The sequence below is a fragment of the Callithrix jacchus genome, chromosome X (genome assembly GCF_049354715.1).
Source record: "Callithrix jacchus isolate 240 chromosome X, calJac240_pri, whole genome shotgun sequence".
Lineage (NCBI taxonomy): Eukaryota > Metazoa > Chordata > Mammalia > Primates > Cebidae > Callithrix > Callithrix jacchus.
This window is the reverse complement of record NC_133524.1, coordinates 49635618-49647471: the sequence shown is the minus strand read 5'-3', so window position 1 is coordinate 49647471 and position 11854 is coordinate 49635618. Positions and strand designations below refer to the sequence as shown.

Here is an 11854-nt window from a genome sequence, read left to right as displayed (position 1 = left end):
GAACTCCTGGCCTCAAGTGATCTGCCTACCTTGGCCTCCCAAAGTGCTGGAATCACAGGCCTGAGCCACCACAACTGACCCCTCCTGCCTCTCTCTCTCTCTCTCTCTCTCTCTCTTTTTTTTTTTCTTTTGAGACGGAGTTTCTCTCTTGTTACCCAGGCTCGAGTGCAATGGTGCGATCTTGGCTCACCGCAACCTCCGCCTCCTGGGTTCAGGCAATTCTCCCGCCTCAACCTCCTGAGTAGCTGGGATTACAGGCACACGCCACCATGCCCAGCTAATTTTTTGTATTCTTAGTAGAGACGGGGTTTCACCATGTTGACCAGGATGGTCTCGATCTCTTGACCTCGTGATCCACCCGCCTCGGCCTCCCAAAGTGCTGGGATTACAGATGTGAGCCACCGCGCCCGGCCCCCCTCCTGTCTCTCTTAACACACATTGTTGATATTCACTCAGAGTGGCTGGCAAGATATTAACTATTAGAAAGAGTTATAGATTGTAATCTCAAACCTTTTGGAAGGCCAAAAGGTTTTATCCAGGCATGCTGAAGGCAGCCTCCTCATTAACATTAGCATAGGAAAGAGAGACGATTAAAGGCCTTACCCAACACCCATTTGTCTCCACTGTGTTTACTCTTAATTTTGTGCTGGGTGGCCCTCTCTGGAAGATCAAAGGGAAATTACCTGTTAATAGTATTTACCTAAAGCTTTTATCAGTCATATAACTATTCTCTTAACCGTGTTAATTATCCACAAGTGTGTTAACTTAGAATCTCTGTTGTAAAATCTTGACAGAATAACTGTGTGGATGGACAGAGGGTCTTGGTCCCTTGGTTCATTTCGCCCTCTGAAAGCAGCCAATGGCCATCCCTAGTCCACTTGGATCACTGAAGCAGGTGTGAGAGTACATTCACTCATCCGTCGTTGAGTCAGAGGCTGCAGGACAGACTTCCGCAGGTGGTGGTTGATGTCTCAGGTGGTGACCCCGACATGATACCCGTCACAGCAGGCACTTGAACCTGGAGCAAACCGACATGATCATTGCTGTGAGGAAGGGCGGGCAGACCTCCCAAGACCAGAGAGTAAAGAGGACCATGCAGTCAGGTCAAGAAGTCAGTAAGTCATTGGTACCCACTGGGGATTGCCAAGCTCGGGGAGGCATTATTTCAGGCAAGGGATTCATCATGGGACTGCAATAATCAGCTCAACAGATAAAAGTACAGAACATAATTCAAGCAGCTGTTTCCCAAGGCCCATGGTTCCAGGCAAAGAGCACGCTGGACAGAAAGCTTTGGGAAGAAATGGGGAGAAATCATGCACAAAGGCATCTAATAAATAAGAAAAAAGACAGAGGAAACGCTCCAACTCTACGAATTTGTTTTAAGCAAGAAGCATTACAGAAAGAACTCCTAACCTGCCCAGTAATTAATAATCAGCAAGGCAATCAGGTGTATGTTTCTTTAAAAAGATAAGAAAAAAGGCATTGCAGGCCAGACCAGCTCGGCTGAGCAAAAAGAAGTAAGAAAGTAAAAAGACTCTGGCAGGAAAGCTCCGCCTAAGGCCAGCAGCTGCGCCCCAGGCCGGTGGTGGGGAGCCAGCAGCACAAGTGGAAAGCAGCGAGTGGCCCCTGGGCAGGGCCAGCACTGCTGCCATCCAAAGACCTGCGCGCTGCTCTCCAAAGGTGTCCCACAGTGAAATTTCGTGTGTTCTTGTATACAAGCAACATCCCAAATTGTAATTCTCTGCTAAGATTTAAGTTAAATTTAAGTATGTGTAAAACCTTTTTCTTTTTCTTTTTCTGGTTTTTTTTTTTTTTTGGAGACGGAGTTTTGCTCTTGTTACCCAGGCTGGAGTGCAATGGTGTGATCTTGGCTCACCGCAACCTCCACCTCCTGGGTTCAGGCAATTCTCCTGCCTCAGCTTCCCAAGTAGCTGGGATTACAGGCACGCGCCACCATGCCCAGCTAATTTTTTGTATTATTAGTAGAGATGGGGTTTCACCAAGTTGACCAGGATGGTCTCGATCTCTTGACCTTGTGATCCACCTGCCTCGGCCTCCCAAAGTGCTGGGATTACAGGCATGAGCCACCGCGCCCTGCGTAAAACCTTTTTCTAATATTAGCCACTGTTGTTATTCCAACTCTAATCTTAACGTGGCTTTTTTAGAATCAGTCTAAGTAAAACAATAACCTCTGAAGGGAGAGAAATTTCAGCTAGCCCATGAATTCGTAAGGAGCAATTAAAAGCCAGCCATTGTGTCATGAGCCAAAAGGATTGATAAAAAAAGAAAAGAAAAGAAAAAAAAATATTAAAAAAAAAAGCCAGACATATAGCTTTGCTGCTTAGTAGAAAAAAATTTCTAATGAATTAGTAAGTTGCAAAACCTGTTTTCTATCTTAAAAAAACACTACTAGCACAAGCCTTATTTACCCTTAATTTTGTAAATTTAAATGATAAATTTCAATCAGATATAAAAGAAGGCCCAGGGGCCGGGTGTGGTGGCTCACACCTGTAATCCCAGCACTTTGGGAGGCCGAGGTGGGTGGATCACAAGGTCAAGAGATCGAGACCATCCTGGTCAACTTGGTGAAACCCCATCTCTACTAGTAATACAAAAAAAAAGTAGCTGGGCATGGTGGCGCGTGCCTGTAATCCCAGCTACTTGGGAAGCTGAGGCAGGAGAATTGCCTGAACCCAGGAGGCGGAGGTTGCGGTGAGCCAAGATCGCACCATTGCACTCCAGCCTGGGTAACAAGAGCAAAACTCCGTCTCCAAAAAAAAAAAAAGGCCCACAAATTAGTTAAAAGGAAATGAAAAGCTAAGCATGTACAACCCCACATTAACCTTTAAAGGGAAAGCTTAATCCAAATTACATATTTGTTGAATTAAGAAGTAGAAATGTTGTGTCCATTTCTCAGAAAGTGAAATAAATTTGTATGTAGTGTGGTAAAAACATGTGTGAAAGACTGATTAGAGATAGTCTTTGCTCAGTTAGTAAGGAACTGTTTTCAGAACTGTTCGCCAGTTTAAAGTCCATAAAGTTGGTCAGCCTGGAAACTCAATTGCAAGATTTAAGCTACTCTTGCCTATGGCTTTAAGCACATGGTTAAAGTATATTATTTAAGTCTCTGCTACTAGAAATATTTTCAGATTTCCTCTTAAAACTTCATGTTACCAATTTCAGTTTGCCATTTTAATAATGCAGTCCGTTGCTAAGTTATGATCTTAATATCATCAAAATTCCTTTAAGGAAAGAGCAATTCGAAGCCGTGTTGCACTTCTCCATACCTAATGCTTTAACCCTGTTTGCTGACAGGTCAAGTGAACAAGGAAGAGGTGCAGTCTGGTAGAGACTGTTAAAAAGCATGCTCTGAATGAAAAGACCCTCCCCAAACAGGCTTTGTGTGAGCAACATGGCTGTTTATTCACCCGGGTGCAGGCGGGCTGAGTCTGAAAAGAGGGTCAGTGCAGGGCAGTGGGATAGACGTTGGTTTTATAGATTTGGAGTAAGCAGTGGAAAGTTACAGACGTTACAGTTTAGGGTGGTTTTTTGCAAGCTGGGAGGGGGTCATAGGTTTGCCAGGTGGGAGGGAATCAGAGGGTCTGGAGTCACAAGGTCAACCAAGGTCGGTTACAAAATCCAATGGCCTTGTCAGTTGAGGCCAGAATAAGAAACAATAGAAGAATGTGTCAGGTTAGTTAAGTGTCACAGGGGTTGGTCGCTATTCTGTTTTTCTTTTTCTTTTTTTTTAAGATGGGGTTTCACCATTTTGGTCAGGCTAGTCTTGAACTCCCGACCTCAGGTGATCCACCGCCTTGGCCTCCAAAGTGCTTGGATTACAGGCGTGAGCCACCATGCCCGGCCGCTGTTCTGTTTTTCATGATATTCCAGCTGCTTCAGGTTTTCTAATTCCAGAAGGCCCTCCAGATGTGTACATGCAGGTCATGGGGGTCACCACAGCGTCCATGGTGCCATCATCCTAAAAGACCTTACAGAGACCACATCATTCAATCACATAATCTAAGTTTACTAGGAGTCAGAGAGCTGAGACTGTAGCCCTAATTCTGGCATTAAAAACATTTCTGCTCAGCCCATAAATATAGTAACTTGGCTTACTCAGTTTATCTATTACAAAATTTTGAAGAGCTTTAATTAAGTCTAATCTTGAGCCCACAGCTCACTGCCTGATCCATTAGCTTATGGCAATGGACAAACAGACTTACAAGTAGCAATGTCACTGCTTAACCAAGACAGACAGAAAGATTAGAGCGAGAAATAGAAAGAAAGAATCAGTAAGAGAGAGAGAGAAAGAGGTAAGGAAGGCAAAGAGAGAAAGAAAGACTAGGAGAGACAGATTAGAGAGAGATAAAGAAGGAAAGAAATATTTTAAAAGTTATAGATATAAGAATGTACCCTTAGTAAGGAAGGTTATAAAACAAAAGAAGGTTAAAGCACATCCAAGTTTGTCAGTGAAAGTTGTGGAATATGTTATAGAAGGGAACTTATGCAAGCAGATTGTATAAATTTTGTTTTGAAAGTTTAAGCAAGTTTTAAAACATGAATTGTGAAAGAAATTCTGTGTGTAAACATATTGGTTGAAAGTTAAAAAGATACCATCCAGTTTTTCTATAAACTGCCAAAGTTTTTTCTTAAAACACTAACCTGTTCTTTTGCAAAGATTATTAGAAGTCTCTTAGCACAGACACAATCACTAGAATTTCCAGGACATCAGCACCAGCTAAAAGACTGTGTCCTCATGAAGGGATGGAAAGGAGAAAAAACTCAAGCTAGTCTGAGAGAGACCCTGCAGGACGATGCAACTTCCTCAGACCACACACAAGCCCCAGATGTCACCTGGAGAATGCTGAAGAGGGAAACACAGGAGGCTAAGCAAATTCCACTTAGGATTTGTTTATTTTTTATTTTTACTCTGCCTGCAACCTGTACTTGATACATTCTGTCAAGCTCATCTTCTTTTTTTTTTACACAGAGTCTCACTCTGTTGCCAGGCTCCAGGCTGGAGTACAGTGGCGCGATCTTGGCTCACTGCAACCTCTGCCTCTGGGTTCAAGCAATTCTCCTGCCTCAGCCTCCCAAGTAGCTGGGACTACAGGTGCATGCCACCACCATGCCCAGTTAATTTTTGTATTTTTAGTAGAGACGGGGTTTCACCATGTTGGCCAGGATGGTCTCGATCTCTTGACCTCATGATCCACCCGCCTCGACTTCCCAAAGTGCTGGATTACAGGCCTGAGCTACTGCGCCCGGCTCAAGTTTATTTTGTAATCCATATGTTTCTGTCCTGGTAACTTAAACTAACAACCACTTCCACTTCACAGCTTCTAACAATGCAACTGCTTAAGTAAAAGAAATTAACTTACTCCCAGTGAAGTTCCTCAGTAATGGCACACAGTAAACTGAAATGCCAAGTAACATTACAGGTCAAATACAAAAGATTCATAGTTACACTTCTAGCTTTTATAGTATCAGCCATATTCATCCTGGCTACAGCTAGCGTTGCAGTGGCATCTATTACTGAGACAGTACGAACAGCAGCTTTTATAGATAATCTGGCTAAAAATGATGGAAAGGTGTACAAGATCATCTTTCCTGGTTAGACCCCATTCCGGGGAGTTGATCTTTGGCTGGAAAAGACTGTTGGTAATTGTACTCATAATTGTCTTACGTTATTTATTAATCCTAGGATGCAAAGCCAGAGTAAAAGCAATGACTGCCTCGCCTGACAGACCCATATCTGAACAAATTAGTGGCCAGCAGACAACAAAGCCTGATATTGTGGAAAACAAGGGGGGGTAATGTTGATACTCACTCAGGGTGGCTGGCAAGATATTAATTATTATGAAAAGCTATAGATTGTAATCTCAAACCTTTTCGAAGGCCAAAAGGTTTTATCAAGGCATGCTGAAGGCAGCCTCCTCATTAACATTAGCATAGGAAAGAAATAGAGACAATCAAAGGCCTTACCCCACATCCCTTTGTCTCCACTCTGTTTACTCATGTTAATTTTATGCTGGGTGTTTTTTTGTTTTGTTTTGTTTTGTTTTTGAGATGGAGTCTTGCTCTGTAGCCCAGGCTGGAGTGCAATGTCGCGATCTTGGCTCACCGCAATCTCTGCCTCCCGGGTTCAAGCAATTCTCCTGCCTCAGCCTCCTGAGTAGCTGGGATCACAGGCGTGAACCACCAAACCCGGCTAAATTTGGTATTTTTAGTAGAGATGGGGTTTCACCATGTTGACCAGGATGGTCTCAATCTCTTGACCTCGTAATCCACCCGCCTCGGCCTCCCAAAGTGCTGGGATTACAGGCGTGAGCCACCGCACCTGGCCAAAACCATTCTCATAACCGTGTTAATTATCCACAAGTGTGTTAACTTAGAACCTCTATTGTAAAATCTTGACAGAATAAATGTGTGGATGGACAGAGGGTCTTGGTCCATTGGTTGCATTTCATCCTCTGAAAGCAGCCAATGGCCATCCCTAGTCCACTTGGATCACTGAACCAGGTGTGAGAGTGCATTCACTCATCTGTCGTTGAGTCAGGGGCTGCAGGACAGACTTTCAAAGGTGGTGGTTGACATCTCAACACATTTCCGCCTTATAGAGGTCCAGGCTCCATGCTGAGCCTGGAAGGTAATACAAAAATGAATGAGCTGAATATTGTGGATTCTGTGCTAGTTAAAGACACCCCGTGAGACCAGCCTGGCCAACATGATGAAACCTCATCTCTACTAAAAATACAAAAATTATCCCCAGCAGTTGGAATTACAGGCACATGCCACCGAGATTCCATCTCAAAAAAAAAAAAAAAATGTGGCCTATTGTGTCTCGCTTATTTCATATAGCACAATATTTTCTTTTTTGAGACCGAGTCTCTCTTTGTCACCCACACTGGAGTGCAGTGGTGCGATCTCGGCTCACTGCATCCTCCGCCTCCCAGATTCAAGTGATTCTCCTGCCTCAGCCTCCTGAGTACTTGGGACTACAGGCTCTCACCACCATGCCCAGCTAATTTTTTGTATTTTTAGTAGAGATGGGGTTTCACGGTGTTAGCCAGGACGGTCTCATCTCCTGGCCTCATGATCCACCTGCTTTGGCCTCCCAAAGTGCTAGGATTACAGGCGTGAGCCACCACGCCCAGCATAGCATAATATTTTCGAGGTTCATCCATGTATGAGTACAGTACTTCTTTCATTCCTTTTTTTTTTTCCCCACACAAGGTTTTGCTGTCGCCAAGGCTGGAATGCCGTGGCCTGATCTTAGCTCATTGCAACCTCCACCTCCTAGCCTCAAGCAATCCTCCTGCCATAGCCTCCTGAGTAGGTGGGTGCACACCACCATTCCCAGAGAATTTTTTGTAGAGATGGGGCCTCACTATATTGCCTGGCCAACATAGCAAAACTCCATGTGTACTAAAAATACAAAAATTAGTGGGGCGTGGTGGCACACACCTGTAATTCCAGCTACTTGGGAGGCTGAAGCATGAGAATCGCTTGAATCCAGGAGGCTGAGGTTGCAGTGAGCTGAGATTGCATCACTGCACTCCAGCCTGGACAGCAGAGTGAGACTCTCTCCAAAACAAAAATTTTGTTGCCGGACGCAGTGGCTTGTGCCTGTAATCCCAGCACTTTGGGAGGCCAAGGTGGGCAGATTACAAGGTCAGGAGTTCGAGACCAACCTGGCCAATGTGGTGAAACTTCGTCTCTACTAAAAATATAAAAAATTAGCTTTCAGCTTTCAGCTCAGAGGAGGCAAAGGTGCAACTTTCTTCAGTCGTCCCGAATCCGGGTTCATCCGACACCAGCCGCCTCCACCATGCCACCGAAGTTCAACCCCAATGAGATCAAAGCCGTATATACCTGAGGTGCACTGGGGGTGAAGTCGGTGCCACTTCTGCACTTGCCCCCAAGATCAGCCCCCTGGGTCTGTCTCCAAAAAAGGTTGGTGATGACATTGCCAAGGCAACGGGTGACTGGAAGGGCCTGAGGATTACAGTGAAACTGACCATTCAGAACAGACAGGCCCAGATTGAGGTGGTGCCTTCTGCCTCTGCCCTGATCATCAAAGCCCTTAAGGAACCACCAAGAGACAGAAAGAAACAGAAAAACATTAAACACAGCGGGAATATCACTTTCGATGAGATTGTCAACATTGCTCGACAGATGTGGCACCGATCTTTAGCCGGAGAACTCTCTGGAATCATTAAAGAGATCCTGGGGACTGCCCAGTCTGTGGGCTGTAATGTTGATGGCCGCCACCCTCATGACATCATAGATGACATCAACAGTAGTGCTGGGGAATGCCCAGCTAGTTAAGAAACACAAAGGAAAATATTTCAATAAAGGTCATTTAACAACAACAACAACAACAAATTAGCCAGGTGTGGTGGCCATCGCCTGTAGTCCCAGCTACTCGGGAGGCTGAGGTAAGAGATTCGCTTGAATCTGGGAGGCAGAGGTTGCAGTGAGCTGATTGCACCATTGCACTCCAGCCTGGGCAACAAGAGCGAAACTCTGTCTCAAAAAAAAAAAAAGTTTCTATTTTGTTATGCCAGCAAAGTAAAAAAAAAAAGTTTCTAGTAATTCCAACATCTGAGCTTCCTCAGTGGAAGTTTGTATTTATTGTTTTTTTTTACATATATATATTTATTGGTTTTATTTCCCTGTGTATGGGCCGCACTTTCTAGTTTATTTTTTGAGATGAAGCCTCCCTCTTTTGCCTAGGCTGGAGTGCAGTGGCATGATCTCAGCTCACTGCAGCCTCCGCCTCCCGGGTTCAAGTGATTCCCCCTCCGCACCTGCCAAGTAGCTGGGATTACAGGCACTTGCGACCATGCCGAGCTAATTTTTGTATTTTTAGTAGACCAAAGGTTTCACCATGTTGCCCAGGCTGGTCTCGAACTCCTGACCTCAAGTGACCCACCTGCCTCAGCCTCCCAAAGTGCTGAGATTACAAACGTGAGCCACTACACCTGGCCTACTTTCTAGTTTCTTTGCATTTTAAAAATCTGGACATTTTAAAGAATGTAGCAACTATGAAATTCAGATTCTCTCCTTCCCAGGGTTTCTTGTGGCTGTTGTTTGTTTATTTTTTAAATTTATTTTTATTTTTATTTTTTTATGCTTCTTGGTCAGCACCATGCTGTTTGTTTTTATTATCACTGCTGTTTAGTGACTTCTTTTTGTTTGTTTTTGAGACAGGTTCTACCTCTTGTTGTCCAGGCTGGAGCGCAGTGACATGATCATAGCTTACTGCAGCTTAAACTCGTGGGCTCAAGCCATCTTCCCATGTCAGTCTCCCAAAGTGCTGGGACTACAGGCAAGGGCTACTATGACTGACCTGTTTAGCGACTTGCCTGAACTAATTCTATAAAGTCCGTATTCTTTGTTGTGTGTGGCCACTGAAGGCCCTGCTTCATTAGCTTACTGACCAGTTAATGGTTAGGCAAAGGTTTCCTTAAATGCCTTGAACCATTACTTCTTCCAGCATTTGCCTAATGTGTGTCCGTGTATGTTGGAGCATGCCTTGAACACTCCCTCAGGTAGTTCACAACTGTACCTTAGCCTTCATTTTTTCCTTGCCCAAAGCCTGAAGGTCTTCTACAAGTAAGAGCTTAATGCCTTCTTGGTTCTTGTTGTTGAGACGGAGTCTTGCACTGTCACCCAGGTGGGAGTGCAGTGGCATGATCTCGGCTCACTGCAACCTCCGATTCCCAGGTTAAAGTAATTCTCCTGCCTCAGCCTCCCAAGTAGCTGGGATTACAGGTGCCTGCCACCACACCCAGCTAATTTTTTTTGTATTTTTAGTAGAGACAGGATTTCACCATGTTGGCCAGGCTGGTCTCGAACTCCTGACCTCAGGTGATCCACCCACCTCAGCCTCCCAAAGTGTTGGGATTACAGGCGTGAGCCACTGTGCTCCGCCTTTTCTTGGTTCTTTCTTGGGCATGCTCATAGCCCTGTGCATGCACGTGCATATTGCCTTCCAGATTTCCAGCAATGTGTCAGAAGTTTTCATGGACATCTTATTCCCCAACATTCCCTTTCAAGATTTTTGGTCAGCTGCTTGTTTACTCCAGCTCTTATCACCATCTCAAGCAGCTATGAGGCTAAACAACTGCCACTGATTTTGTGTGTGTGTGTGTGTTTTTTTTAATTTTGAGACTGGGTCTCGCTCTGTTGCCCACGCTGGAGTGCAGTGGCACAATCATGGCTCACTGAAGCCTCCATCTCTTAGGCTCAAGCAATCCTCCTACCTCAGCCTCTGAAGTAGCTGGGACTACAGGCATGCACCACCACACCTGGCTAAAAGCCATCTCAGCAGTCTTTTCACCTTTGCCTCCCAAAGTGCTGGGATTACAGGCATGAGCCCCCACACCTGTCCTTGAAAGGATTTTTCCTTTGACTTTCTGAAATCCTCTCTTGGTTCTGCTCCTGCCTTGCTGGCTTCTCCTACTCAGTCTTGCTAGTTCCTCCTGGTTCCCCAGAGCCCTATATCTTAGCAATGTCCCAAGGCTTAGTCCTCTAACCTTTTCTTTATGTACATTCACTTGCTAGGTGATCTCTTTTATTTTTTCATTTTTATTTATTTATTTGACACAGAGTCTCACTCTGTCGTCCAAGCTGGAGTGCAGTGGTGCAATCTCAACTTACTGCAACTTCTGCGTCTCGGGTTCAAGCAATTTTCCTGCCTCAGCCTCCCAAGTAGCTGAGATTGTAGGCATGTGCTACCATGCCCAGCTAATTTTTGTATTTTCAGTAGACAGAGGGTTTCACAATGTTAGCCAGGCTGGTCTCTAACTCTTAACCTCAAGTGATCCACCTGTCTCGGCCTCCTGAAGTATTGGGATTATGGGCAAGAGGCACTGCGCTGGGCCGTTCTTTGTCTTTTTTTTTTTTTTTTTTTTTTTTTGAGACTGAGTCTCACTCTGTTGCCCAGGCCAGAGTCCAGTGGTGTGATCTCAGCTTACTACAACCTCCACCTCCCAGGTTCAAGTGATTCTCTTGCATCAGCCTCCCGAGTCACTGAGATTACAGGGGTGTACCAGCATGCACAATTAATTTTTGTGCTTTTAGTAAAGATGGGGTTTTACTATGTTGGCCAGGCTGGTCTTGAACTGCTGACCTCAGGTGATCTGCCCACCACTGCCTTGAAAAGTGCTGGGATTACAGGTGTGAGCCATCCCACCCGGTCCCTTCTTTATCTTTTAAATAAAATCAGTATACTGATGGCTCGTAAATTTGCACTGAGAAAATAAAACTAGGCTGGGCACCATGGTTTATGCCTATAATCCCAGCACTTTGGGAGGCAGAGACAAGAAGATAAAGACCCTGTCTCTAAAAAAGAAAAAAAGGAGGTGGGGCACAGTGGCTCATGCCTGTAATCCCAGCATTTTGGGAGGCTGAGGGGGCCAGATCATTTGAGGTCAAGATTTCGAGACCAGCCTGGCTGAAATGGTGAAACCCCATCTCTACTAAAAATGCAAAAACTAGCCGGGCATGGTGGTGCACACCTGTAATCCCTGCTACTCGGGAGGCTGAGGCAGGAGAATTGCTTGAACCCAGGAGATGGAGGCTGCAGTGAACAGAGATTGCACCACTGCACTATAACCTGAGCAACGGAGACTCCACCTGGGTGGGGGGAAGGAAAAAAGAAAAGAAAAATAGCCCAAGGGCAGTCTGAGCTATGTAAAGTATGCAAAATTTCTCAGTCCCAGAGAGAAAGGAGCATCTCAGCTCAGTCACATCCTTTACCCACCCACCCACACCCGGGGCAATTGTTTAAAGAGATGTTGTTACATAGGAGCTGGGTGCAGTGGCTCACACCTGTAATCCTAGC

At 45.1% G+C, this 11854-nt stretch overlaps 1 pseudogene; it reads left to right on the top strand.

Annotated features, from left to right (window-relative positions):
- The first annotated feature begins 7816 nt into the window (after positions 1 to 7816).
- Positions 7817 to 8346, top strand: LOC100405965 (large ribosomal subunit protein uL11 pseudogene; annotated as a pseudogene).
- Positions 8347 to 11854: the final 3508 nt, after the last annotated feature.